The following is a 25,908-nucleotide window of genomic DNA, read 5'->3' on the forward strand; positions in this document are numbered from 1 at the left end:
TGTATTTTAAGAAAATAGGGCAAGAATGCATGTGTCAAATGTTGCCAGTAGTTCAAATAAGGGGAGGACTGAGAATTGACCATTAGCATTGGTAAGTTGGTACTCTTGATTAGCTTTACAAAAACAACTTCAGTGGAGTGTTTGGGTCCAATGCCTCCAGAGGTGGAGTTAAGAGAGAGGGAGCTATAGGAGACACAAGTATGGCAAAATATTATTTTGTGGTATTTTGCTATAAAAGGAAGAAAAGAAATGCTGTACTGACAGGTATATTGTTGTTAATGGTTCCTTCTAAAAATTGAAATGCATTTACATGTTCACTCAAGTGCATCCTAGTGTTCCTCAAAAACATTCAATTTCAGTAAGAAGCAAATTCTGGTAAAACTGTATACATCCATCTACTATCTACCTATGTATCTATCCATCTTACCTGAACTATAATAGAGATGAAAGATGTATTTATTTTTAAAGATGTTTTATAAAAAGATAAGAGTTAAACTCAAGAAATAATACACAGATTATATTCTAGTCTTCTGTGAATTATCACAAAGTGAACACACACATGTTAACACTTCCTAGGTTGAGACATAAAACATAATCGTATCCAGAAGTTCCTGATGTGTCTTTTCCTAAGCACTCACCTTTTTCTCCTTCTTAATTAAATAGTATGCTGAATTCTAATACTATAAATATAATTTAAATATATTTTTAAACTTTTCAACAAATACGGAAAATATAGAACACATGTAAAAGTAGACAGCATGACTTAATGAACCCCCAGCTTCAGTATACATCCCTCCCGGTTTCAATAATTATCAGCTTATGAACGATGTTGTTTCATCCATCAAGTGATTCTCAAAAATGTGGTCCTTGTACTAGCAACATCAACAACATACAAGAACCAGTCTGAAATGCAAATCTTCAGGCTCTGTCTTCAACCTCCTCAATCATAAACTCAGGGTGAAACCTATCAATTTGCATTTTAACAAGTCCTACAGTTGATTCTAATGCACAGTATTGTTTGAAAACCATTGATCTAGACTTGGACAGACGCCTTTCCCCTGCTAGGTTAATTTTTAATTTGATGCATATCTTAGACATCTTTGTACATCTTTTGCTTTCTGCCATAAATATTTCAGCATGAAACCTAATACAATTAACAATACATTGTGAATATCAATAAACATCCAGTCAGTGTTCTAATGATTTCACATATTTTAAGTGTATTTGTTTGAGAAAGAATCCATATAAAGTCTCTGCACTGAAACTGGTTGAATATGTTCATTATAGATATTTAGTTTATGGTTCCTTCCTTCCCTCATGGGCATTCATCTCTCTCTCCTTTTCTCTAACTCTGTGTTGTTATTACTATTTCTGTTTCTCTCTCCACTCTCTCTATCTCTATCCTTATCACTATTTCTGTCTCTATCTCTATTATCTTTATCCCTTTCTCTGTTTCTAATTCTATATCTTTCTCTTATATTTTGAATTGGAATTTTTGAATAAAATTAGTTGTTTGTCCTGTAGAGTTTCTCAGTCTGGGCTTTGCCTACTGCCACTTCATGACTCTGTGTGTGTGTGTGTGTGTGTGTAACATGTTCATCTATTCCTGTGTTTCCTGAAAATTGGTAATCAAATCTAGTGACTTTATCATAATTAGATTAAATTTTTCTGAGACCTGGAAGAATTTGAAATTTTTTCGTGTATCATCGTGATACTGTAGTTTTGAGGAAAGGAAGTAACTAAGGAAATAGGGGTTTTAGAGGTCAGAACAGAAAGATTATGGTGTACAGATTGGAATGGAAAAGCACGCAGACTAGCTGCGAAGTCATGAAATGGACAAGAATGCAGTGATTAGTCCAGGTTTTGAACAGATGATAGAAGAAGTGAAAAATGGGGGGGAAAAAAAAACCTTGGTGACTGGAGATAAAAAAAAAAAAAAGGGAAGTAATTCAGTCAAAGATAAATCCAGAGTTTAATCCTTGTTGCTTGCGATTATGGTAGCATTCACAAAATATTTTTTAGATTAATGTTGGAAAAGAAACATATTTTGAAGTAAGGTGTTGCATTTAATACATAAAAATACATTTATGATAGCAGTTTAGATGATCCATAGAAAGCTACAGAGACTTCAGATATACCTTGCTATATTTTCTCCACTTCTTCTATGTTTCCATAACAGGACTTCTTGCCTCTGCAACATTGCTTCACCTTTATAACTGCTTAGACATGAAAAAGTAAACTTTATGTGTGTATTTCCTATTAGTCTAGGAAGAAAAGCAATCATTTTTCTAATGCTTTTTACCTTTCATTTGCTGTTTTAATCATATTGACCTCTGATTAGAAATGTGTAAATATTTCCATAATGTACATGAGATAAAAATTACAATTCCTGTGATAGTTAATTATTTTAATAGACTCAAAAGATTGCTTTTGTGCCATATCCTACCTTGGGACTCTGTTCTCAAGAGGGAATTCCCTATTTTATCCATAGGGGTTCACCTTCCTGCTCTATTTTCCCTCTATTCACGTAATCCCATCAGTCTATGACTGGAAGTAAATTCAGACACATTTTATTGCTCATCAGAGATTCAGTTTGTTTTTCTGTACCACGTGAAAATAAATGTTTACCTTGTGGGATTAATTCAAGGAATAAACAAGATAATATGTGCTAAGAATCTAACATATACTTTGGGGCACAATGGGTAAAAAGAAGGATGCAATCTATTCATATAACAAAACTACACTTGTACTCCATACATTTCTATAAATAAAAACATTTAAAAAGAAGATTAAATAAGATTTGTGGTCTGTCTCCAGGTAAACAGTGTAACTTACACAATTATCAATGTAATGTACACAGTTTTCTTGGTGCTGTCAGCATAGAATAAATAATTCAAGGGCAGATTCCTTCCTCTTCCTCCAACTCTATCCAAGAAGTTTTATAATTTGCCTATTTTAAAAAGAATGCTACGTAGGAAGTTTCTTTCTTTTTTTTTAGTTTTTTTTTTAGTCATATTCCCTGAAAGTGTCTCCTGCTCAAATATTGATTCCTTTCCCTCCACATTAAAATTGCACTTAAAAAAATTTTTAAGCCAACTATCAGAGAATAACAAAATATTAAAAAAAACAAAATAAAAAAAACATTAACACCAAATGAATGAAGGTATACATGAATATGTTACTCATCTGAAGGGTAGCTAATTAAAACATGCAAACTAAAATATGGTAATTAAAGGAAACATCGTTGAAAATAATTTTTAAAATGAGCATCTCTATAGATGCTTATTTCAAATTTATAACTAACATACTGAAAATTCTAATAATCTCTTATTGAATTTCAGCAGCAAGCACATAAAAATGGCAGTTCAAATTAGTTTTATACATATATTTCAAGAACCTTATTCTCCGGAAAAAATTAGCACGTGAACATTGTAGGCTATAAGAAAATATATTTCTGTTTTGGTTTTTCCTATTGGAAAGAATGAGTCTCTTCCCTCTCTTCCTCCATCCCTCCCTTCGTTGTTACAACCATTTCTTCCTACCCATTTGTCCTGCAGGTGGTTAAAGAAAAAAGTAAAAAATTCAATTGCCAAGATCTTAGTGATTCATCTCTCATCTTTGCAAAACTACTGTTTGTCACAGTTCATAGTGAGGATATGATGTTTGATATTTTAGTAAAATTAAACGTAAAAGTGTATGTATCAGTTGAGATTGTTTCCATATCAGAACTAGTTTTCCTTGTTTTGCACGTTTACAGTCTGAAAAATAAAGTCTTTCATTGTGTGCATTGACATAGATGCTTTGCAATTGTTCACTAGAAAAAAAAAGTATTTCTGGCTGTGGCATTCTTAGGTACAAAAGCAGCGTTTAAAAGCCGAGCACACATTATGAAGCAAACATGCCCACCACTGGGATAAACATACCTAGAAAGAAAGATGAAGAAAGTAAATTTAATGTGTACCTTGCAAACAATGTTGATATATTTTAAGTAATGACTAAATATGGCTATATCGGAAATGGTTATGTAGTTGATTAACAGCTAAAACTAAATTCTTCCTTTGAGAGAAATGTTGATACATTCATCTTATTATTTTGAATATTTCCTTATAGAAGAAGGGGCCTGCAAAAATATTTTGAGCAACAATTTTTATTTCTTTCAAAATAGCAAAGAACAACTTAAAATGATCACAGATTTTTAGTCTATCACAGCTTGGGCATGCAGCAGACCTACACATCTTCAGTCATTGATCAGGGTTCTTTCTTTTTCTCAATGAAAATTCTTAAATTTTAGATAAGGCAATAATTTAATAGGAGTAATTGAATATGTTATGATGGGTTATTCAAACTGGAATATGATAATGGAGAAGATTTAGTGGCAGAGGAGAATGTTTGGGCGGAGGCCTTGAAGGTATCTTTCGAATCATACCATGTTGTTGACTTTCTACTACGTCTATGAAAAACCTTAAAAATATATCAAGGAAAAATCCAAAGTGTTAAAGAGTCAAATGCTTATTTATTTTGAGTATGTTTACACATTCCTTGTTAACTGGACATAATTTGAAGCAAGCATTCTGCCTGCAGTCAGAGCTCTTTACTAAATCATAACTTTATGAATTCACAAGAATGTTAACATTTTGGTGGTTACTATTTGTAATTGAGGAGAAAAACCTAATCAATATTTTTTCAAAAATGTCAGGAACTTAGGATACACACTAGTGTCTTAGGCTATATTCCTAGAAGCTGAACCTGAGACAAGATTTGTGTGCGTGAGATTTTTTGAGCTACTGTATTTTTAGAAGTACCAAGTGAGGGCATGAGGGAAGCAGGAGAAGAGGAAAGAACTGCGAGAGAGCGATCTGAGGTAAAGTCTAACTTCAACCTGATCCCACTGTGAGCTCCAGAACATGAATTGCTCCACAGAATCTTTCCTATTTAGTGTCAACGGGGTCGGTCTGCATATATCATTGCAATTTTGGTCACTTATTGACATGAAAAGCTTGGGGTGCAGGACCTCTAGACCTCAGTGCATCCACTACATCCGGTGACTTCAATCAGCTCAAGTGCATTACTTTAAAGAAAATTGACTTTAATCAGCTCAAGTGCACCACTTTAAAGAAAATTGCATGTGTGAACTATTAGCCAAAATAATGGCCCAGGAATAGGCACACCAAACAAATGTGAAAAAAAAAATTGCAGAAGATCTGGGCCAGACATGATAGCAAATAATTATTCTTCACCAAAAAAAAAAAAAAAAAAAAAAAAAAGGGAAAATGGCTGTCATTAATTCATTCTCTCTCTCTTTTTTTTTTCCTTTTGGTATGAAGTCTGTTTTTTTGTTTTGTTTTGTTTTGTTTCTCTTTGAAACCATCCTCATTTTGGTCTTAATGTGTATACTTATATATGTGCTTGGTGGGTATATTTTTATGTTTGCTAGCAAGTATGTTCAGTGTTTTCATCTGAGAGCTGAGCAAAACACAGCAGGGCTGTGTTGATATTGATTGTTGCAAAATTATAGAGCATTTAGTAAGCAGATGTTTTGTTTGCATTTATCAAAGGAAGAAACAAATGGATTCCAATCAAGTTGACTCTCTTTTTTGTCAACACCAAAACCCATTTATTAATTCCAACTTTTCTAGAAACACTGACTCATAAATATACAGTTCTATTCAGTAAACTACTTAATCTGGTCTAGGCTAAAGCTGCCTAGGCACTAGGTAAATTCTCTCAGTCACTCTTTTATGACTACTTCTCAGATTTTCTTTCATCTTTAATATAACATGTTATCTTTTCCTTCTTTATAAATTTAAAAAATATCCTTGTTCCCTTTGCTAGTTGTAAGGAGGGGAAAGATAAAAGTGACATTCTCTTCTGTTCTTAGCTACAAATCAGGAGTAGAAAGTTGCCTAAAAATTAGAAGTGAGGCCAGGTGCGGTGGCTCACGCCTGTAATCCCAGCACTTTGGGAGGCCAAGGTGGGTGGATCACTTGAGGCCAGGAGTTCAAGCCCAGCCTGGTCAACATGGTGAAACCTCATCTCTACTAAAAGTAGAAAAACTAGCTGGGTGTAGTGGCTCATGCCTGTAATCCCAGCTACTCAAGAGGCAGAGGCAGGAGGATCACCTGAACCTAGGAGGCAGAGGTTGCAGTGAGCTAAGATCACACCACTGCACTCCAGCCTGGGTGACAAAGCGAGACTCTATCTCAAAAAACAAGCAAGCAAGCAAGCAAGCAAACAAACAATAACTATATATGTATATGTATAGTTACATATATATATAGTTATATATATAGTTATATATATAGTTATATATAGTTATATAGTTTTATATCTATAGTTATATATATAGTTATATATATAGAGTTGTATATATATAGTTGTGTATATATATAATTGTGTGTGTATATATATGTATATAAAAATTGGGAGTGGAAACTTGCTTATTTATTCCAGAAACTATTGACCTTTGCCAGTGTTATTACAGTTTCTGACATGGTACAGTCTGGCTGCTAATTTCTATAGCCCAAGTAGGCCCACAGCAAGCGCAGGAATCCCCAGAATCCCAGTCTTATTGATGCAGGGGCAGGAAAATCCCAAAGTGGGGCTTAGCCCATGAGGGCTCTTGTCTTCACCAAGGAAAGAATTCAAGGGGGAGCCAGTGGTAGTGTATAACAAAACAGCTTTATTGAAAAGGCGATGTTACAGCTCCATAACTGCTCCTACAGAGCAGGGCTACTCCATTGGCAGTGTGCTGAAATTAGCAGCTCAGGGCAGTGTTGCAGTCATATTTATACTTACTTTTAATTACATGTAGATTAAGGGGAAGTTTATGCAGAAACTTCTAGGGAAGGGAGAGTAGCTTTTGGGTTATTGGGTCATTACCATGGAAGCCATGACTCCTGGGTGTTGCTATGGCAATGGTAAACTGCAATGGCACACTAGCAGGCATGTCTTATGGAGGGCTGCTTTCACCTGGTCCTTGTTTTAGCTAGTCCTCAATTTGTTCTGGCGTCCAAGCCCTGTCTCCAGAGTCAAGTCCCTCCTCCTACTTCACTATGTGACTCCAGGAGAAATTGATGGGAAGTTTTTGCCTTCTTACACCTATCTATGATACTATATGATAGGTTTATTGCTCTTTCTTTAAGCCTAGCAGTACTGCCAGTATCTGTAGCTTTTAATGCTTGACAATGTCTATATAATAAATATTTCCTGTTTAAAGGATCACTTCTCAAACGCCACAGATAATCCTCTTTAAGCCCATTAATCCAGTGGGCATTTATGTGGGTTCTCAGTTATTGAACTGGTCTAGACCAGTGGCTCTTGACAGAGGGCCAGTTTTACTCCTGAGAGGACATTTGACAATGTCTGGAGATAGTTCTGACTATCATAACTGAGGAGGGGGTGCTACTGGCATCTAGTGGGTAGATGCTTGGCATGCTGGCAAACTTCCTAAAATTCACATGACAGTCACCTGTAGGAAAGAATTATCTGGTCTCAAATAACAACAGTAAAAAAGATCAGAAATTCTGGTCCAGGAAAAAACTGCATGGCCATCAGTTAATATTGACATAAAATTGGTTTCTGTCTGGGTAGAATTTTGTACTTTGGAGTTTCTTTACAACTTTAAAATATACATCTTTCTTGCTTTCTCATGCCCTGCTTCAGTCAGATCAATTCACCCCAAAGAAAATGTACCTAAAAAAAAAAATTGATGTTCAAAATTCCCACATTTCTTGTGGCCTCCATTTTGTTTTCAGAATATTTATGCTCTACTCCCAGTTGCATAGGCTCCACCTTCTTGTGTTAGTGTAGTTGAACTCATTAGCATAGTTTATCTATTGCCCCATCCTTGCTATCTATGTCTATGTTGGTATCTGCCACAATATCCCTATCTACATATTTTCACTTTAATCATTTCTGGCTGCTTTTTATGTTCTTATGTTGGCTTTAGGCTTCTAGAACTCAATCCAATCTTTGAAATTGAGTCAGTCTGATTAACTCTCCCTGAATTTCTACCCTGCAATAGGTAGTATTTGTAGCGCTATGCTCGATATAAATGACTGAACTTATTAAAGCATTGTTAGCCCAGTAGTTTCAGTTAGTTCCTTGATTCATTGAGCAATAACTGTTTTAGATGAATGCATGATATTCAGAGTGCATATTTTTTAAAAGCGAAAATAATTACATTAACCCCTTGGAAGTTAGATATCATCCCAAAATACATGCTCTAATTAATTTTCTTTAAAATTTTAAACTTGGACCCATCACTAGAAATTAATATACTCACAGATGACACATTTGTAGGCTATACGACTAGAGGGCATGGATTTCTTTTTTTAGTTTTTTGAAAAGTTAAGTAATTTTGTGTTCAGTAACTGCAAAGTGAACTGAAAATTGGTTCTCAAGGTGGAACTGTGGAGCTGTCTAAATGAATGTCGTCTGTAAATAGAGGTGCTTTTGGTGACTTATTTGCATAAATATCTGTCCCTTTTGTGCTTAGAGGGAAAAAAAGAGAAAACACTGTTTTTGCCAGGTGTTTTGTTGACTCTGTTTTCCACTGGTTTTTCCTTTTGGTTTCAAACCTCCTGAAAGATAGAAAGGACAGAGAGCTCTAACGTACACAGCTGACAGAAGCCCTAGCTAAACTACTCAGGGCAATAATGACATAGCTCATTTTTGTCCCCGTCCATTCCATGATTTCTTCCTGGCAACAATACCAATGAAAAAAATAGGCAAATCATTACAAATATATACTCACTCAATTTATTTCCTATGCTGTTTTAGCCAGTGTCAGTGAGAGAAGCAAGAGATCAGCAGCACTTAGAAGCTCTAATGTATTCACAGGACCCAGTTGGTCCTTTATATATGTAATGATTACATGTTCTTTCTATTATTCTTTGCTTATTAATTTCTTTTAGTTAATACAAAGCAGAAATGAAAACACAGTCATTTAGGTTTGCAGATAAAGGAACAATTAACTTGGATTTAGGAGATGAGGAAAGACGTTGTCAGGATAATTTACATGGAAGGAAAAACCAGGGAAAAACAAAAGAAAAGTTGAATCTCTGAAGGGAATGTGATTTGTTATACATACGAGGTTTGAATTTTGAGAGTAGTGAGAAATAAAAAGTAGAATAAGCCAGTTCCAAAAAAAAAAAAATCTAGAACAGTATGTTAATCATCTATTTTTTATTTGACAGGTAACATAAATAAGAGACAACTAAGCTAGATGTAAAGGTTGGCCAATCAAATTCTCTCTTATGTTCACCACCCTCTTCTTAGAGAAACAGTGAAGCCCACAGCCTCTATTCAGGGAGCAGCGCTGGCTGATTATATTCTTGTAAGGATGACCAAGCTCCTTCCACTTGACCTCAATCACCTGACTACAGCTAACTTAAGAAGAAAACTCCTTAAGTTAGGTGGTTGAGTATAAAAGCTCAATTAAAACCCAGACAATGGCAATTTCTTAAATTAGCCATATGTTCTGTATTCAGAAATTTAAACGGGTGATACAAAGCAAAAGAAAGTTAGTGCTAGCAGTGGACATGGAAGATGACATAGAAGATAGTCTGAAGAAGCAAGGGCAGGAAGTAGCTAAGCCACACTGAAGGCAAGGCAATAGCAATAGAAATGAACAGATTCTGATTTGCATAGGGCTCTTCAGTCATCATCTGAAATTAAAAAAACAAGATACAGATGAGTGCATATTTTATGCTGTCTTTCTCCATTAAATGGGGAAATATATATGTGTTTTTATTTTCATTTTTTTGTATTTTCACAGACACTAAAAGGACACACAAATAACAAATAAACATATATACCTCTAGGGATAAGGGGATGGAATGAAGTGAAACAATCAATATGAATGGGAACAGGGATGAGAGATAAATTTATTCTCTCTCTAAGATTTTTTTTTAAATCTAAGATTTTACTTCTGGTTTTCCTTACCTTTGCAAGATAGATTGTAAGCCCTGGCAATTCATCTCATGCCTTTGCTGTTTGAAATTCATTCTTGCCTTCTGGGAAATCATTGACTGAGTCCTTATGAAATAAGTGATTCAGCTTTCTCCCATTCTGATTATTTCAGTTTCTGCGATAAATTAACCCAAGACAGTCAGACTTGGAATCATGGATGGTTTCAGCTGTTCCTTCATGTTTTAAGGCCCTGGCTAGAACTCTTTGCCTGAAATAGTGTCTTTTGAAACAAACAAACAAACAAACAAACAAAACCAAAGTAAGCTAGCCTTATGGCCTCAGCGGAAATGATTGTATTAGATATTCTTGGCAAATGATGAGGAATAGATTCCTAGATGCATGCTTCCAGCTGATTCAGCCCATGTGAGCAGTCACCTAGTAGACTCAGCCATGCACCTTATACTCAAGGGTTCTAGGAAGCAGATGATGAATATAATCACTGTCCCAAGTACAAAACATAACTGTGTAACTTAAAGCAAAAAATAATGAAGAAAATCTGATTGTAGAATATTTTAGAATGTGTCATGGAATATTGTTTGTTGTTTTTACTTTCTAAAATAGACTTTTTTATGAGTAGATTTAGATTTACAAAGAAGTTGCAAAGGGTACAGAAGGTTTCAATGTACGTCACCCCTAGTTGCCTTATTTACATATTACACTGATAGGAAACAGTTGTCACAATTAATAGACTAATTTTTTCCTTTTCCTTTCTTTCTTTCTTTCTTTCTTTCTTTCTTTCTTTCTTTCTTTCTTTCTTTCTTTCTTTCTTCTTTCTTTTTCTTTCTTTAAGACAGGGTTCTCACTATGTTACCTAGGCTGTCCTCAAACTCCTGGCCTCAAATAATCCTTCTGCCTCAGCCTCCCAAACTGTAGCTGGGACTGTAGGTATATGCCACCTTGCCTGACTAAACCAATGTTGGTATATTATTTACTAAGATAAGGTCTTTACTTAGTTTGAATTACTTTAGTTTTTCCATAATATTCCTTTTCTGTTTCAGGATCCCATCCATGATGCCACATTATATTTAGCTATATCACATCTCCGTATGCTCCTCTATGCTAAAACAATTTCTCAGACTTTTATTTTTTATTATGACCTTGGCAGTTTTGAGCAATACTGATCCAGTTTTGGAATGTCTCTTAATATGGATTTGCTAATGTTTTTCTGCTACTCAGACTTAAGCTATAGTTTCTTAGGAGGAAGACTGCAAAGAGAAAGGACCATTTTCATCACATCATGTCTAGGGTACATATGATTAATGTGACTCATCACTGTTGATATTGACTTTGAGCACCTGTTCTGAGGAAGTGCTTATTGGGTCATTCCACACTCAAATTGCTCCATTTCCCTTCTTTCCATACTGTAGTCTTTGGAAGGAAATTGCAATGTTCACATTACATTCAAGGTGTGAAAGCTATACTCCACTACCTTTTAAGGAGAATATCTACATAAATTATTTTTATTTTTTTTGTATGGGAAATTTGCCTATTCTCTTCCATTTATTTATTTACTCATTTAGAAGCATAGCTATTTATTTTATAACTTGGATTATAATCTAGTACTACACTAATTTTCTTAATACATTATTTTGTTGCTTTAATGGTTTCCAGCTTTGCCATTGGGAGTTCTTTTATTTGGCTCCTCTGTCACCTTGATGCATCCCCATTATCGTCTTTGTTGAACATTTCCTTCCTTTCAGGAGCTGCAAATGACTCTAGGCTTACCTCATGTATTCACTGCCCAAGGACAAGAATCAGCCATTTCTCTAAGGAGACCTTGTTCCTTTTATTAGTCAATAAAATTTGAAATCTAGTTTTGGGTGCTGGTTGTGTTCATTGTTATTGGAATATCTTTGCACTCTCACTGGACAGAGCCTGGGGAAATATATCCATGTATACTAATCTGTTTATACAATACAAAGACCTCTATAATTGTTTCTATATTTACCCATCTATATCTCCAACTCTCAGTTTACATCTTATGGTTAATTCCAACTTTCTCTCTCATTTGCTTTTAACCTCCTTCTCCAATGAGTGAGAATCTAAGTCCCACCATATGCCATCCATTCACTTCTTTGCCCAAACCCACTAAAAATGTATAGTAGTTTCCAAATAATTAACCCATACCCGGAGGAAAAAAAAATGTTTACCAATTAGAGTTCAGTGTTAATGGACAGTTTCTTTTTCCTTTAGTCTTATACTTCTACTCATTTTCAAAGTTACTGAGGTCAGGCCTTCTTATCCATAACACATTCAGTGAGGTTGTCATACATTTGTCATACAGTCATATTATTTTGTTCTAATCTGCATTCTATGCTGGGATCCCAGACTCACTAATTTTTTAAAATAATTGTATACAGTATGGCTCATTTGTGCTATAGAGTTCTATGGCCTTTGACAAATAAATAATGTCATATATCCCCCACTACAGCAACATACAGGATAATTTTATTGCCCTAACAATATTTCTATGCATTAGCTATTCAACACTCCTCTCTTCCTCCACCTCATGCAAATACAAATCTACTTTCTTCTTCCTCTGTCTCCTTCTTCTCCCTCTTCTTCCTCTTCTCCATAATGTCATATAAATTGAATCACACAGTTTATGGCATTTTCAATCTAGCTTGCTTCACTTAGTAATATGCATTTCAAACCCATACATGTTGTTCTGTGGATTAATAGTTCATTCATTGTTATCACTGGATAGTATTCTATTGCATATTCATACCACAGTTTATCCACAGTTCTGGGTGATTGTGAATAAAGTTGTTGTAAACATTATTTGTATGCAAGTTTTGGTGTGGATAAGTTTTCAAATAGATTAGGTGAATACATTTCAATTGTGATTGATAGATTATATAATTAAGACTACGTTTAGTTTTAAAAGGTATTGCTAGACTGTCCTCCAAAATGGCTATATATTTTGCCTTCTTACCAGCAATAAATGAGATGTTGTTTAGCATCTGCCGGAAATTGGTATTGTCAATTTTTTGTTATTAGCTATTCTAATAGGTGTTTAGTGATAGTTCATTGTTACGGAATTTGCATTTCTTTTATGGAAAATAATGTTGAATTTTTAATATTCTTATTTCCATTAGTATATCTTATTTGGTGAAATATTTGTTCAGATACCTTAAACTTTTTAAAATTTAGTTATTTATTTTCTTATTGTTGAACAGTAAGAGTGCTTTTTCAGGATTGCCTTTTAATTTTTTCTCACAGTTTTCATATCTCTGCTGACATTACACATCTAGTTTTGCATGTTGTCTAGTTTTGCATGTTGTCTATTTTTGCCAATATCAATCTTTTCTTTTTTGAGATGGAGTCTCGCTCTCTCTCCAGACTGGAGTGCAGTGGCATAATCTCAGCTCACTGCAACCTCTGCCTCCTGGGTTCAAGCTATTCTCCTGCCTCTGCCTCCTGAGTAGCTGGGACTACAGTCGCGTGCCACCACACCCAACTAATTTTTGTATTTTTAGTAGATATGGGGTTTCACCATATTGGCCAGGATTGTCTCCATCTCTTGACCTCATGATCTGCCCACCTTAGCCACCCAAAGGGATTACAGGCATGAGCCACCATCCCCAACCAGCAATCTTAACATATTAGTCATAGGTTTTTAAAATCCCATGGCTGCATCATATTTAAATCTGTTTCTGATGAGTGCTTTGTCTCTTCAGACTATGTTCTGGATTTTCTTCATAATTTGTAATTTTTTTGTTGTTGAAAGCTGAACATGTTCTATCAGCAATATAACTCAGTTAAACAGGCCTTGACTATGAGAATTTGCATTAGTATGGCTAGGAGTTGGGCAGTGTTTAATGTTTGCTGTATCTGTATGTACCAGAGATGTCAAATTATTCTAGTGTCTTTTTTTTTTCTTTGCATCAATTCTCTTGACTTAGGGCTTCCCTAAGTACTTCTCCTCTGAGTGAATCTGTATCTTGTGGCACCTTTAGCTATAATCCACTCTTAATTTTCTGGGTCCCTTTTGGTGCAGTGGTAGGGTATGAGGGAAGGGTCCATTCCATAATCTTCTGATTATGTCTTAGTGTTCTAGTGGGGTTGCATCTATCTCAGGAGTTTAGCCTCCACAAGTGTTCTGTCCCTCTTCTAGCTACACATCTCCTCCTTCACGAACTCCCCTCTGCTTACTTTCCTAGCTGCAGCAACCTCAGTATATTTGTTTAATGCGTTGCCATTGCTTCTTTACCTTAGGTATAAGAGGAAGGCTGGGGACATCTTGAATGAGATAGAAATCCCTACCTCAGTATGGTATAAGGTTTTAGTATTAGCCTTTGGCTAACCCTTTCTCCATAGGACCCAGATAGGGTTCCTGAAAGAAAATCCCAGGGAAGTGTGAACCCATCTCACAACTCATCCCAGCTACATATTTTCAGCTGCCATTTAAAAAAAAATGTTCACTATTATTTGTACTCAACCATCCATAATTCATCAAAATTATTAGTGAAGGCATGGTGTCTCATGTCTGTAATCCCAATACTTTTGGAAACCAAGGTGGAGGATCACTTGAGGCCAGGAGTTTGAGACAAGCCTGGAAAATACAGTGAGACACCATCTCTACAAAAATTTTTAAAAATTAGCCAGGCAGGGTGACACGTGCCTGTAGTGCCCACTATTTAGGAGGCTGAGGCAGGAGGATCACTTGAGCTTAGGAGCTCGAGGTTACAGGAAGCTATGATGGTGCCACTGCACTCCAGCCTGGGTGACAGAGGAGACCCTGTCTCTCTCTATGTCTCTCTCTCTCTCTCTATATATATATATATATATACACACACACACACACACGTATAAATATATTACTTCATGCATCTCTCTCTCTCTCTCTCTCTCTCTCTATATATATATATATATATATGAAGTAAATGCACTTAGCACTTATGACTTTCAGTGTCTTATGATTCTGGTAAATAGACTTGGCTCCATCTCTCTTGATGCTCTTGGCCCTCCACTTCCCAAAGTAGTGGTTTTCTTGTGGCAGTAATTCTCTATGGGTCCGAACAAAAACCTTGATTTTCAGTTTGTCTAGCTTCTTATTTTTTTAAGGATAGGAACAACAACCTCCAAGTTCTTTAAATGTTACAGATAAAGCAGAAACCTAGTTTTTTTATTTTAAAATTTTAATAAAATATAAAATACATAAACACATAAATACACACACCCCCAAATAAAGTCACAGCTCATTGAATTTAAATAAAGCAAATAGATAACTTCACCCAGGTCAAGAAATAGACTGCTGTCAAAATCCCAGAAGCCCTTCTCATTCTGCTGCTCCTTTTGTCGGCCAGCAATTTAAGTATGATGACGTTAGGCATGGCTTTTTGTTTGTTTGTTTGTTTTGGTTTTTATATTTCTCCTGATTAGGGTTTATTGGAATTTTTTAATTTGTTAATGTATGTCATTCAATGAATTTAGAGAATTTCACCTTTTTATTAGTAGTTTTTTTTTTTTCTTTTTGAGTCTCTCTCTACTGTCCTTGTGGGTCTCCCATTACACATACCTTATACCATTTGATATTGCTTCACACATCACTTAGGCTCTATTTATTTTTTAACCTTTTTTTCCCCTGTAATTTTCAGCTTTAGAATTTGCATTTGGTTTATTTATACAGTTTTTCCCTCCCTGCTGAGATTTCTTGGTTGGCAAATATATATATTATATATATATTTATATTATATATTATATAATAAATATATTTATATATGATATATATTTATTATATATTATATAATATATATTTATTATATATTATATAATATATATTTATTATATATTATATAATATATATTTATTATATATATTATATAATATATATTTATTATATATTATATAATATATATTTATTATATATTATATAATATATATTTATTATATATTATATATAATAAATATATATAATTAATATATAATATATATTTATTATATATAATATATAATATATAATAAATATATATTTATTATATATAATATATAATATATATTTATTATATATAATATATAATATATATTCATTATATATAATATATAATATATATTTATTATATATAATATATATTTATTATATATAATTTATTATATATAATATATATTTATTATATATAATTTATTATATATAATATATATTTATTGTATATAATTTATTATATATTTATTATATATAATATATAATATATAATTATATATAATATATAATATATATTTATTATATATTATATATAATATATATTATATATTATATATGATATATAATATTTATTATATATAATATGTATTATATATTATATATGATATATAATATATATTATATATCATATATAATATATAATATATAATATATATTATATATTATATATATTTATAATATATAATATATGATATATATTATATATCATATATAATATATATATAATATATATCATATATTATATATAATATATAATATATATTTATATATATCATATATTATATATTTATCATATATTATATTATATATATTTATTATATATTATATATTTATCATATATTATATATTATATATATTTATTATATATAATGTATTATATACATTATATACATTATATATCATATATTATATATAATATATATTTATTATATATAATATGTATTATATACATAATATATATTTTATATATATATAAAAAAGTCTTTGAACAGGAATGTATTTGTTGCTTGAAAATCTGTATGTACTAATTCAAACATCTTACTCACCTAAAAGCTGCTTCTTATGGTCTTATTTTTCTCTTATAGAATGACTACATTTTCTTATACCTTCGTAGGTCTAATAGTTTTGAATTGTACCATGGACATTATGAATTATGTGTTAGTGATTTTGGATTCTGTTATGACTCTGAAAAGTATTACTTTTTTGCTTTAATGGGCACTTAACTCAGCTGCAGCAAAACTCCAAACTCTGTCTCTCCTGCTCTGGGGAGCATCTGAAATCTTTATTCAGATTTTTCATTATTGGATTCTGCCCCACACATGTGGAGTTTGGAGATCAGCCAGTGATTTGTATAGTTTGTATGCAGAATTTGGAGCTTCCCTTCTTTGGGTCTGTCCTTTCTGAGATTTCTTAAGTTTTCAGCATCTGTGCTGTCCTCTAAAACTGTCCATTGATTCTTTGGTCAGTAATAATACCTGTTTGTATCTAAGTTTGAGTCAGTTTAGCATTGGCTGTCCTCAGATGAAAAACCAAGAAAAATTACAAATTCACCTGTGTTATTCCCTTTCCTGTGAGCTACTCTCCTGGCGATGTCTGCTCTTCATTGTTTTTTAGTGTTTTCATATTTCTTTTTTCATATCTATGTATTTCTCCAGAGTTTATAACTTTTATCTGATGGCAGTTTTGTTTAATGTTGATATTATAGAAAGTGGAAACCCCCTTTAGTCATTTTAATTTGCATTTCAAGCAAAACTAATGAGTTCATCAACTTTTATTTTGTGTTTTGGCTATTCATATATGGTTTTATTTTGTGTGCATATAAAAGACATATTGAAATTTCTTGTCATTTTCTATTATGCTGTCTGCTATTCATTTAAGTTATTTAAATATTCAATATATGAGTATTTTGCATTTTTTAGATGTGGTGAGTATCTTTCCTACATTGCTTTGCGTTTCATTTCGAACATTCTTGTATCTCCTGTCCTGATATTATTAACTTTCATTTAATATTGAAGAAGTTGATGTGATTCATCTTTTTCATTAAATGTTATCTTATTTTTGCAAGTAATACATATTTTATTGCAATCAAAATAGATAATGAAGATAATATAATTTTCGTTGTTTGCAACCTCAAAATCCAGATTTAAACACTTTTGCTGTAAATATTGCAGTTTTTTCTATGCATATAAAAGAATATTTTTATAAAAGTGGTCACATTAATAATATTTTATGAACTGCTTCCTTAAACCTAGTATATAGTGAAAAAACTTCATGTGTCTATTAATGTGTATCTAAACTAGAATTATTAATGATAAAGTATTTAGCAAATCATCATTTGTTGACCACTTTGGTTAGTTCTAACATTTTTCTCATGTAAACTATGCTGCAGTGAGTATCCTTGTGCATAAATATGCACAACTACTATTAACCATCTTAGATAAATTCTCTGAGTGATATCTTGTATCCAAATGATACACTTCTTCTGTGACTTTTCAAATACTTTTACATTGAAGTTAAATATAGTATTTTATGGCTTTAATATACATTGACAATGAAATCTACTGAAAGTAAATTTAGTAACAATCTATTATCCTACCAATATATTACAGTCCATAGCTAAGGTTTTTACTTCCAAGAGGAACCATTTGTCTCTCCTGGGATAAGTTCTCTCAGAAAATTCTTGAGGAAGTATAACTGCTTATCCTTAGTCCATGCTATACTGATAAAATCCTCCTGGGGAAACCCTCTATGTCTTCACTACAAGAAAAGCATTAGCTCTTCCTGCTTATCCGGGGCTCCTCATTCTAAATATGTGGATGGGTGGACAGGCTTCTGAATACCTTATTCTCAGAAGACAACTTTTTTCTAGGTAAGCATCAGCATGAACCTCCACAGATATGACAGATTTCATTTGCTATTTTAGACTAAGGAACCTATTTGTCCATATACCTATAATAAAACTGGTGCTAAGAAACAATGGAAACCCCGAAGTCAAACTTTCCAGGTAATATACTTTTTAGTCAGGTTACTTTGATTTCTGTAACTTCAATTTTCTTCTTGGAAAAAAAATGAGCAGTTTTTCTGCTGCTTTTCTCTCATGGCAGTTGGAAATAATCTCCTAAAATTTTTACCATTGCTTCTGAAGATAATATTTGTCTAGGTGTCAGCCGATTTAATAGGATATTTAATATTGTAAGCAAAGAAATGCCTCTTTTCAAATGTATCTAAAATGCTACTGGAGACAACTTAGGTAATTTGTGCACTTGAAACATATTATTGTTGGTTCTCTGTGTATTTTGGAAAGCAATTTTCCATGAAATTGTTATTACCTTTTAAATGTAATATCATTTTGTACAATGCTCATTTAAGGGAATTACCCCTTCTGTATAAATATCATTCAGGCTAACTACCCAAAATGTGCCAACATATTAACCTCTCTAAGTGCATGGCTTAGGAAACAAAAGGGTACTTTTCTGCATTGTAAGTAGGATCTGATTATCATTTAGATTACAATACATTTCTAGCTGATTTGTTTAGATAATGCTGTACTTTGAGTACAATAAGTTAACAAAATATAGATCTTGGGCCAGGTGCGGTGGCTCACGCCTGTAATCGAGCCCTTTTGGAGGCCGAGGTGGGCAGATCACTTGAGGTCAGGAATTCAAGATCAGCCTGAACCAACATGGTGAAACCCCATCCCTACTACAAACAAATACAAAAATTAGCCGAGTGTGGTGGTGCATGCCTGTAGTACCAGCTACTCAGGAGGCTGAGGTAGGAGAATCATTTGAACCTGGGAGGTGGAGGTTGTAGTGAACAGAGGTTGTAGTGAGCTGAGATTGTGCTACTGCACTCCAGCCTGGCCAACAGAATGAGACTTATTCTCAAAATACATACATAAAAACATAATTAATTAATTAATTAATTATAGATATTGTTTTATATACTGGGGACCCTGAATTATATCCAATGATTAAACTATTTTGCCAAGGGTCATCTGCAGAATTATGAGTCTAATATATTTTCAAAAGGTATCAGATGTTTTTCAAGATTAGTATTTGACTAATAGGAAATAATGTATTCTTTCAGTTTTTTTTTTCCTAGCACTTGAATTCTTAACACTTCTCTTAGATTTCTAGGCATTACATGGTGCATTCCCATTTAAGTTATTCATCCCATGATTTTAGATAAGCTAGTCCTGTTAGTAGTAAACAGATCTGACTTTCATTTTTTCCTAACCAGGAAGATTTCCTTACCACATTTTGCCTATTTCTACTCACCTGTAAGAAAATGTGACAAAGCATTCACAGTTTTTTGAGGAATACAAGTCTAGAGAAACTGCCAACTCCAAATCTAGAGATCATCTCAAATGTCTCTATGCTATAAGGCTTTGCCTACTGCAACTATATGTATGTTTCTTTCAACATTTTGCACAATATATTGATACTCCCTTTATTTCTCCTAAGGTGATGCCCTCTTTCATTACACAGAATAATCTACCCAAATCTTGGCCAATCATCTTATGCTCCCTAAATAACTTGTCTAGTAACAAAGTCACTTTGTGTTGCTGGGATATTCTAAATGTTTAGATATATGGTTCAGGCCACTTGCTATAGAATTTTAGTTTTCTACATGAAGAAAAAATGTTAAATATTTATCCCTTTCTTCCACTTTAAAAAATTGTCATGGTTAAAATATTTCCTTCTAGTTAGTTTTAAGTGTAAGCTAAGTTTTATGTAAGTTGGAGGTGCCAAGAGTGGAGTGGGCATTCTGAATGTGATTGAGAATATGAGTTGAATTTGTTGTATATGATGTTACCATTTCATAAATTAAATTTGAAATATTGGAGGGAAGAGTATGAGGACGATAAAAGAAAAACCAAATAGTTATAAAAATGAGAGTTCAATAAAATATTATAGAAAGAACTTCATTGTATAAGATGAACAAGAATGGCAGGGGTGCATACCATGGTGGTGCTAAATGAATTGACAAGTCAAAGTGGAATTCTGTCATCAAAATCTGATATGTCATGTTGGTCATGACTTTGAGCTTTGAGAACAGAATCGTTTGGGAGCAGATTAATGGTTCAGTAGTCTCCAACTCATTTTCTTTACCATCACCACAGCTGCCATCATCACCATGGTCACTCTGCTTAGAATTTTTGAGCATGTATTTGCCAGAGATGGCAATCAGTCCCTCACACCCTCATATGTGTTCAAATACAAATGAGACTTCACATACTTTTTCAAGTTTACACAGAGCTGAGATTTAAACTTGTGTATTTAAGTCCCTAACCCATGATTTTTGTTTATTGATCCTATTCCACCTATAATTAGTAGTTAAATGAATATCCATGCTTGTTACATGGATATTCATGTATTCTCTTAGCTTTCCCACCTTGCCTTCATATTTGCTTCCTCTTGGTGAATACTGAGTTCCTGTTCTAAATGAAAATCACAATCTATGTAGGCTGATTTTTTAATGGATTTTTAATGACTACCCACATCTGAGAGAAGGAAGCTGCTATCGAATGACTGTTCATTTGGAAAATCATGGATTCTTTAAGCATATTTGCTGCCTTTGTGGTGATTCCAAGCTCTTTCCTAAACCCAGCTCTTACTTCCATGGAAGGAATTCTAAAACTTGGTGTTTTCTAAGGGTGTATGTTACCCTAATAATAAAACAGTACTTACAGTGGAATTATAGGTGATGTTCACTGTAAAATAGTAGGACTTTCATGAATCAAATGAACCAGAGTTAGAGGAAAAATTTTCTTGGGCTTATAGCTGCTAGATATGAATAATTATCAAATAAGTAAGCAAAACACTTAGAGAGAAGTTGTAATATTAAATAAATTAAAAATATTCTTATGAGAAAAACATTTGTGTTAGTTGGAAGTTGAATACCATTATTTAATCAGATTTTGCAGTTATATCTAGAGGTGTCCCACCCCAATATAATTCATTTTGTCATTGGATATCTTTTTCCTAGATTATTCTCCAAATTCAATTTCTCCATCAGTGCAATGCATTCTATTGCTTTGGTGCATAGAGGGAAGATCTTGCTGGTCTTGGCAAAGCAAAGGCTAAATCATTTGTTACTTTATTGTATTGTCCTGCGATGTTTTGTTTTCTGAAAGTTTCAAAAAAAAATTGAATATATAAAAATGGGTGAAGAATCATATTGTAATCATTGTCTCAAAAAATTTGATGTATAACAACAGGTGAGTAACAATATTGTAATCGTTGTTTTAAAATACATATTATTATTAACCCTTTTAGTAAATACGCAAAGAAGTAAACATGCACTAGTACTCTCATTATAGATGTAGAGGCTTATATTTGAGCATTACGGTAGCTAACTTGTCTACTGGTAGGTAATTCATAAGACTAGTAAATGATTATATTTTTACCTATATTAATTTTATACAGAATTTTTATGGCACTTAAACATCTTGAACTTTTATCCTTAGTATTAAAGACAAAAAATGTGATAGCTCAGCTAGATTGCCAATATTGATATTTGCCTGGTTCCTGCAGGCACTCACCTGATACTACCAAGAAGAGAAAAAAGACAACAGCTCAAGGAAGTAGAAGAAAATTCTTTCTGTGAGTTCTTTCTAAAGATCTTATCAGTTTCTTACATATTTAAATATTGCATAACAATTTTAGAGTAGAATATATATAACAGTAGAGGATAAAAAATTGTAACAGTAAAGGATTAATTACAAACTTTAAGAAATGTACCTATGATAAAAAGAATTAATTTGAACAATCTATAATATACATATATAATTATATATATTAATTATAAAATATCACAGTTACAAAGCATTTTATTACGATTTAAAACATTTTTTATTGACCTCAAGGTATATTTGATCTGATGGCCTTAAATTTGACACTGACAGTAGATAATAATTTAAACTGTTTCTTCTTTCTTTTTTGGAAAGCAATTTGTTACAGAAGCAGCAGCGAATATTGATTTCTCTTTCAAATTATACATTCTATTATCTTCTGCAAAAACAATAATTATTTTATATAAGTGTTTTATATACCTTGTCTTATGCATTTCATCCAACAGATCTAGAGTAATGTGTCAATAGTCCCATTTAATAAATAAGAAAGTGGGGAATTAGGTTAAACTATTGGTGAAGGTCATGAGGCAATGAGAAGCAAAGTCAAGATTCTAAACAAACTCTTCTTGATTCTGAAGTCTATGTGAATTTCCATGTCAGAAAAAAGTAGGCACTTTTCTTTGAATATCTGTCTTAGGCACTACATATATTATTTGTACCACAAACAAATAAAATATAAATGCCTACACCTTACAGACTTACTTAAGTCAGTCAATATATGCAGATCCTTTATATTCACAGCACACTAGAGAAAAAAACACTGCCAGAAAAAAAGAAAATACCTTGCCTGTTTTGGGATGTGTCTTCTTAAAAGTGTTCTTTTTTCCCCCATTGTTTGTTTTAGCTCTGACATTGAGTTGTTAATTAATGTTGTTTATATCATATTACCTGATTATTTGGTTATATCATTCAGTCTAGCTCAAAATTTCAGTTGGCTCAATAAACACCTGTGCACTAGGCGTATGAAATACATTGTACCCTCAACCTCCACTTGTCTACTTCCTTCTCGTCATTTAGAACCTAGCTCAATCAACTACTCCCATCTTCCCCCTCTTTACAAGAAGACATAATTTTTCAGCTGTGCATCCCTTGAGTCCTTACTTTGTTTTCATTCTTCCCTTTTATCGCAATCATGACTATGTGAAGTAGCCCTGTTTGTTTGCTTGTTTAGGTAGGCATGTTTATATTATCTGTCTCCCTACATTGGTGTATCAATTCCGTGAAGATAGAACATTTATCTAGCTTCTTCACCTCTTTAGCCTCAGTATCTAGAAAAGTGTATAATAAATTACTTTAAAGGGCAAATACACACACACACACACACACACACATATACCATGAAGTTTTGCCATACCTTAAAAAATAACTAAAAGAATTTTTGTAATGTGTAAAGATTATAGCATACTAATCCATCATAAAATACCTCTATCTTTCTAAAATTTCTATGGTATAAGGATTAAAAATAACACTTCAGATTTTGGTAGAATCAATCAATATCTATGGTTTAGGCTTAAACATATGAGAAACAGACACCAAAATATAACATGGGTAAAGATAAAAGCTAATATTGCTCAGTGTGAGAAAATGACTTTATTTAGTTTCATTATTTTAGAGTGATGTCATAATTAACCACTACTACAGCTGTACGTGAGTTCTAGAAATGCTGCTCTTATCCTCAGGCAAGACAATAACCTATCCATCCTAATAATATTTTAATAATCATAAAACCCCAAAATATGCTGGCACTTGTACTAAGATGATATTTATTATTATTATTGTTTTATTACCCTGAATCTGAATAGTTACTCTTCCAACATCTTGAACTATCAATTAAACCCAGTTTTGTCCACTGAAATATAAACATTAATTCATTTATCAGAAGGAAACTGGAGAGAAGAATTGTAGAGTACAAGAGACATACAGAATTTTTTGTATACGGTATTGGACTTGACTAATGACCTGCATATAGACTAACAGTATAGGATGAATGTTTTACTGAATTTTCCTACTGATATAGTAAACATTTATCAGATAAATTTTACCCAAATATTATATTATCCTATGTGATCTGGCCAATTCCATGTCCCATCCAAGAGCCTTTCCCATCCATGCACAAGTCAAGGATCAGTCTTAGCCATCAAGTCTATTGAGAAACACTACCCCTCAGACAAGTTCATGTCCAATATCCTCCTTGAAGAATGAAGCCTAAATTTTAAAGATAGGGTAAAATTTGTGGCAAGAAAGAAGAGATAAATCTCAGGACAGGAAAGGAAACAAAAGGAAAACAGCCAGAATGTTCTGAAATGTCAGATGGAGAAAAAGGGAAATGTAAAACTGTGCTGCATTTAAAAACGGAACAACAACAACCAAAAACTCCTACATACTAGCTATATGTCTTAAAAATATGAAACCCACAAAGTCTTGTAGGAAAATTTCAATATTGCTAAGGGATGCATGATGAAATCTGTAAGTGTACCTTCTTCCTACCTAAAACTCTGGATCCAGACCACAAGGGTATCTCATCAAATTTCTCTCTCTCTTTCTCTCCTCTCTCTCTCGCTCTCTCTCTGTCTCCTCTCTCTCTCATATATGCTATTTTCCAACCACTTGGAGTAAAGTATATGTACATGTAGTCAATATTTGGAAACACTAATCATTTGTATTTAAAAATAATGTTCAGGCCGGGCACAGTGGCTCACGCCTGTGATCCCAGCGCTTTGGGAGGCTGAGATGGGCGGATCACGAGTTCAGGAGTTCGAGACCAGCCTGGCCAACGTGATGAAACCTTGTCTCTGCTAAAAATACAAATATTACTCCAGCATAATGGCGCATGCCTGCAGTTCCAGCTACTCGGAAGGCTGAGGCAGAAGAATTGCTTGAACCCGGGAGGCGGAGGTTGCAGTGAGCTGAGATTGTGCCACTGCACTCCAGCCTGGGTGAGAGAGCGAGACTCTGTCTCAAATAATAATAATAATATGCAATGAGAATTTTTGCCCATATCTTTGCACACATGTTATTATAATCATGGAATGTATTTGTTGAGAGTAAAATTGCCAATTCACATGGCAAACACTATAAAATTTATTCCAAAGACATGTCAATTTTTATTTTCACAAATATGGCAGAAGTGTCTTCCACCCATATGCCCACAAACACTGAGTTTTATCAAACTTCAAAATTTCTTTTTTCTTAAACAGTTTGGAAAAAAAATTGTACCAATTATTTAAATGTTATTCCCTCAATAGTTAGTGAGATGAAGTGTTCTGTTATTAGTTTACAAATACTTTTTTCTACAAATATCTTTGCACTTAATATTTAACTTGGTTGAGGGCTTTTCTTTTTGTAATTGTTCATGAACACATTTAGTCACAAGATGAGCTATTTCCCATCACAAAAAGAAAAGTATAATAAAAAAGAGAAGAAAATTGGAGGTATAAAAAAGACATAAAATTAACTTACAGTTGTAAAAAACTTAATATCAGAAATAAAATTTCCATATTATTCTGGAAAAGATTAATTCTAGAAACTGCAGAAGAAAATACTAGTAAACTTGAACACAGAAATAGAAACTATCCAAAAGTGAATGTAATAAGAA

The 25,908-nt window shown here is 33.1% G+C and overlaps 1 long non-coding RNA gene across 4 annotated transcripts in view; it reads left to right on the forward strand.

Moving 5' to 3' along the window:
• The window catches only part of LOC134807806 (uncharacterized), a 415,718-nt gene that overhangs the window by 375,000 nt on the left and 14,810 nt on the right, over window positions 1–25,908 (forward strand). For all 4 annotated transcript variants that reach the window (XR_010149082.1, XR_010149080.1, XR_010149083.1 and 1 more), the window contains one exon: window positions 22,216–22,284. This is a non-coding gene — a long non-coding RNA (uncharacterized LOC134807806). The remainder of the gene's footprint in view (window positions 1–22,215; window positions 22,285–25,908) is intronic.

This window comes from Pan troglodytes, chromosome 12, assembly GCF_028858775.2.
Source record: "Pan troglodytes isolate AG18354 chromosome 12, NHGRI_mPanTro3-v2.0_pri, whole genome shotgun sequence".
In the NCBI taxonomy this organism is placed as follows: Eukaryota; Metazoa; Chordata; class Mammalia; order Primates; family Hominidae; genus Pan; species Pan troglodytes.